Source organism: Gossypium hirsutum, chromosome A11 (genome assembly GCF_007990345.1).
Source record: "Gossypium hirsutum isolate 1008001.06 chromosome A11, Gossypium_hirsutum_v2.1, whole genome shotgun sequence".
NCBI lineage: Eukaryota > Viridiplantae > Streptophyta > Magnoliopsida > Malvales > Malvaceae > Gossypium > Gossypium hirsutum.
The window spans coordinates 48,405,764-48,410,946 of NC_053434.1; the positions used below are offsets into that span (position 1 = coordinate 48,405,764).

General features: G+C 38.0%; 1 non-coding gene across 1 annotated transcript; it reads left to right on the top strand.

Moving 5' to 3' along the window:
* Nucleotides 1-2,478: 2,478 nt before the first annotated feature.
* Nucleotides 2,479-2,585, top strand: LOC121210421 (small nucleolar RNA R71). Its single transcript, XR_005905536.1, has one exon. It is a non-coding gene; the product is annotated as a small nucleolar RNA R71 (small nucleolar RNA).
* The last annotated feature ends 2,598 nt before the right edge of the window (nt 2,586-5,183 follow it).

The following is a 5,183-nucleotide window of genomic DNA, read 5'->3' on the forward strand; positions in this document are numbered from 1 at the left end:
ATCCCACACCCGTATTCCTCGGACGTGTGGGTGCACACGGCCGTGTCGCATGGCTGTGTCTTGCTTCGTTCACTTCTCCCACGCTCATGTTATTTTGACAGTGTCGATCACGGGGGCTAGTCACAGGCGTGTCGAACGCCCATGCTAAATTGACAGGTTCACCCACGGTTTCAAAACACGGGCATGTCATACGCCCATGTTGTTTTAATAGTTTCACTCACGGCCTTATCACACGGTCGTGGCAACTTCTCGTATCCTGTGTTGGGGAAAAATTTTTCCCTATTTTTACACTGCCGTATCGTACGACCGTGTCTCCTCCTGTGGTGTGAGTACGGCCTAAGGCACACTCGTGTGCCTGGCCGTGTGGATGGGAAAGCCCTGTGTTTCAAGACTCAGTTAGTAGGTTAGATGTGAAAAACTATGATTTAAATAAATCATTACTATTAGTGCTCGGGTTACCTCCCGAGAAGCGCTTATTTATAGTCTAAGCTTGACTTACCTTTATGGTGCATGGTCATGGTGGTGTGAGGAGTTTACACTCCTCATCCTATCAAAATAAGGTTTAAGATGAGTACTATTTACCTTAAAAGTGCCGAATTTGGGATGAATTACCTCGACTGTACCATATGGGAAAATATTGAGTACCGTAAGTGGGATTACTCTGTTAGGTTCAGAAGTGGCAATGCGAGGGTCTGCTGCATCTAGTAGTACTTTGTCTCCAGCCTTAAGTTGATTTGGTGCATCTTTGAGCTTGTCAAGGCATGGTTTTGGTTTATCGTGTGTCCTCAGTCTATGTGTCCTCCATTCATCTAGTTCCTCGATTTGTAGCCTTCGTTCTTCATAGATAGGTCCTTTGTTTTTGTTTGAACACGGCTCATATGTGCTCTTCGAAACTGTTTTCTACACAAAGGGTTTCACCACATGATCAGTACCAGTAGTATGATTTATACAATCGTCCTCAATTTTTGATGTGTTACTCGTATTACAAGCTTGAAGGGTGATTGTTTCATCCCCCCCACGGAGTGTGAGTTCACCTATACCAACATCAATAATGGTTCTAGCAGTCGCTAAAAAGAGACGTCCTAAAATCAAATGTGTGTTACTATCCTCTTCCATGTCTAGAACAATAAAGTCTACTGGGTATATAAATTTATCGATCTTAACAAGAACATGTCCAATGATACCCCTAGGAAATCTAATGGTTTTATCAGCCAATTGAATGCTCATTCTAATTTGTTTGGGTTTCCCAAGACCTAGCTGTTTAAACATTTTATAAGGCATAGCATTAATGCTTACCCCTAAGTCAGCCAATGCATTATGAACATCTAAACTACCAATTAAACAAGGAATCATAAAACTCCTTGGATATTTCAATTTGTTGGGTAGCTTATTCTGTAGAATGGCTAAGCAAACTGCATTCAACTCTACATGCAGCGCCTCGTCCAACTTTCGTTTGTTGGCTAGAAGCTCCCTTAAAAATTTGACTGTGTTTAGCATCTGTGAGAGAGCTTCGATAAGCGGTAAGTTAATATGTAATTTCTTTAATAGTTTAAGGAATTTACCGAATTGTTCATCTGTACGGTGTTTCCTTGTCGCATTGGGGTATGGCACCCGTGGTTTGTACTCTTTACTTCTTATTTTTTGCTCATTGTGGACTACCTCACCTTTATCTTGACTTACCACAATGCCTTGCCTCGATTCTAATGTAGGCTCAACTAACCCTTCCTTGTCATGAGTGGTAATCGCATTGAGTTGTTCCCTTGGGTTAGATTCCGTGTTACTCGAAAAATTACCTTGTGGTCGTTCAGAAATCAGTTTGGCGAGTTGGCCTATCTGAGTTTCGAGCCCTTGGATTGACGCTTGTTGATTCTTAAGGGCTATCTCAGTATTCTGGAGATGAGTTTCTATCATCGAGATGAATTTTGTTAACATCTCCTCAAGGTTCGGCTTCTTTTCCTGCTGGTAAGGTGGTTGTTGAAAACCCGGAAGATGTTGTGGCCTTTGATTTCCTTGACCACCCCATGAGAAATTGGGACGGTTCCTCCAACTTGCATTATAAGTGTTACTATACAGGTTATTTTAGGGTCTAGAGTTATTGTTACCCATATATTGGACTTGTTCCTCCTCGATGCTAGGGTTGAAGGGTTGATATTCTGTGCATGATCCTCCTTCATTTGAACCGCACCTCATCACTGGATGTACCTGAGTAGAACCATACAAACTGTCAATCTTTTTATTTAAGAGTTCTACTTGGTTAGATAGCATAGTAACCGTATCGAGGTTGAAAACACCAGATGCTTTTGTCGGCTTTGTCCTTATAACTTGCCACTGATAGTTATTAATGACATCTCCTCAATAAATTTGTAAGCCGCCTTAGGTGTTTTGTTATTCAAAGTTCCACTGGCGGCTGCGTCGATGAGTTGCCTCATTGAGGGGTTCACACCGTTGTAAAACGTCTGAACCTGTAGCCAAAGTGGTAACCCATGGTGAGGGCATCTTCTCAAAAGATCCTTGTATCTTTCCCATGCATCATAGAGTGTTTCTAGATCCATCTGCACAGAGGAAGAAATGTCATTCCTCAACTTAGCCATTTTAGCCGGCGAAAAATATTGAAGTAAAAGCTTTTCAGTCATTTGTTCCCAAGTAGTGATTGACCCTCGTGGTAACAATGGCAACCACTGTTTAGCTTTGTTCCTTAATGAAAAGGGAAACAACCGAAGGCGAATGGCATTATCAGAAATGCCATTGATCTTAAAAGTATCGTAAAACTCTAGAAAATTTGTTAAGTGATTGCTTGGATCCTCATCCTGCAAACCATCAAACTGAACAAACTGTTGTATCATTTGAATTCTATTAGGCTTCAGTTCAAAATTATTTGCAACAATAGCAGGTCTAACTATACTTGACTCAGTTCCTGTTAAATTAGGTTTAGCATAATCATACATAGTGCGTGGAGCAGGATTCTGATTTACTGGATCAGCAACAATTGTAGGAGGTTGCAGATTTTCTTGGTTTTTAGTCATCTCCTCAGTTGTGGTTGAAGTATCATCCTCTTGCTCTTCCTCTATGTATCTTAGGCTTCGCCTTATTTCTCTTCAGTTTTTACAAACTGTACGGTTGATCTCACCGTCAAAAAGTAGCGGTCCTGACGGGTTTCTTCTGGTCATAAACTAGAAAAAAACCTGTCAGAAGAAAATAAATGAAAAAATAGAAAATAAAATAAAAATTTAAATTGCAATAAAAGTAAAATGACTAAAGTAATAAAAATCGAGTGTTCCTAATATCTTAGTTCCCCGGCAACGGCACCAAAAACTTGATACGTAATATTCATGACAGGTTTTAAATATTCATAATTAATCATTCTTGAAACTAACTATTATCACGAAGAAGACAAGTGTACCTATCAAACAATAGTATAGCTTTAGCAAGACTAGATTGTCGAACCCAAAGAAACCACAAGTACTAGTAATTACTTCCTTTTTATTATCTAGTCTAAAAATTAAAAGATTTTGTTATCTAAACTAATTACTGAACTAAGAGTGCACAGAAAGAAAATTTGGAAAAATACTTTTTAGAAAATTCAATTGATTAAGACAATACCTAAGGAAAAATCCACCTAGACTTCACTTGTTATTTGACTCTGAATCAGACAATTTATTCATTTGACTTGATCCGTAGAAATCCCTAAGTTATATTATTTTATCTCTCGAGACTAATAATGTCTAACCCTAGGATGAATAATTGAAATCTCTTTCTAATTAACACCCTAGAATTGCATTAACTAGATCTATGGATTCCCTTATTAGGTTTCACCCTAATTCGGCAAAATCTTGTCACCCTATCTTTAGGCGGGCAATCAACTCCACTTAATTTTGACAATTTTACTCTTAGACAGAGTCTATTCCTCCTCTGAATAAGAGCATTAACTTGAATCAATATCCTGGAATATTAAAACAAGAATTAAGAACACAAAATTAAGAACAAGTCAAATGTTTATCATACAATTCAGAAAATTTTAACAAGATCTGTCTTAGGTTTCATTCCCCTTAGGTATTTAGGGGGTTTAGTTCATGATTATAAAAGAAAACATCTCAAAAGATAAAGATAAAAAAACATAAGAAAACCAAAAACTCCTGAAGGAACTTGAATGGAGATCTTCAGTCTTGATGATGAATTCAGCTTCTGAGATGGATCAATCGGCTTTCCTTGAGTAATTCCTTGGTTTCTACTCTGCGTCCTCTTTCTAAGTGCCTCATCAGGTGTTTAAATAGGCTTTTGAATGCCTAAGAGCCCTAAAAATTGGCCTTTTCTGAATAAGACTATACTTGGGCTCGGCAGGGACAAGCCCGTGTGGCACATCCGTGTACGATTACTCTAGCCCGTGGTCAAGGCTGTTGAATAGGCACGGGCATGTAGCCTACTCATGTATGCCGCGCTTCGATCCTACCAAATGGAAATGGCCGTGTGACACACCCATGTGAGGAAGTCCAGGCCGTGTTGATTTCCCATGTGGGTCCATTTTCTCCGTTTTTGGCCCGTTTCACGCTCTTTTTACTCTCCTATGCTCACCTAAGTATAAAACATGAAATTAAAGAATTAGGAGCATCGAATTCACCAAATCTAAGGAGAAATCATATGTAAATGTGCTAAGCATGGGATAAAAAAATGTATAAATAATGGTTTATCAACAGAACCCTAAAATACTTCCACGGTTATTTCTTTTATCTATATTCGGCAGTAGATAAAGGAAATTAACATGATTTTGGCTTTTATTTTATTTATTATTAACTTTAATTACCTATTTACCTTTTTACCTTTTAAAAACATTAATAATTACACTAAATGCCACACCACTGACATCCATTATCTCATAAATGGACTATTTACCACATAAGGACCTTCACTTTTAAGTTCTATAGCTATTTGACACCTTTAGCTTATAGAACACCACTTTTATGCTTTAGGCGATTTAGTTTTTTTTACTGAATTAAGCACTTAAACAATAAAATTTCTTTATGAAATTTTCACACGTATATTCTATCATACTTTAAACCTTAATAAAATAATAAAATAAAAATTTTGACTTCAGATTGTGGTCCTGAAACTACTGTTCTAATTAACCCTAAAAATAGGTTGTTACAACTCTCCCCCCTTAGGGATTTTTGTCCCCGAAAATCTTATCA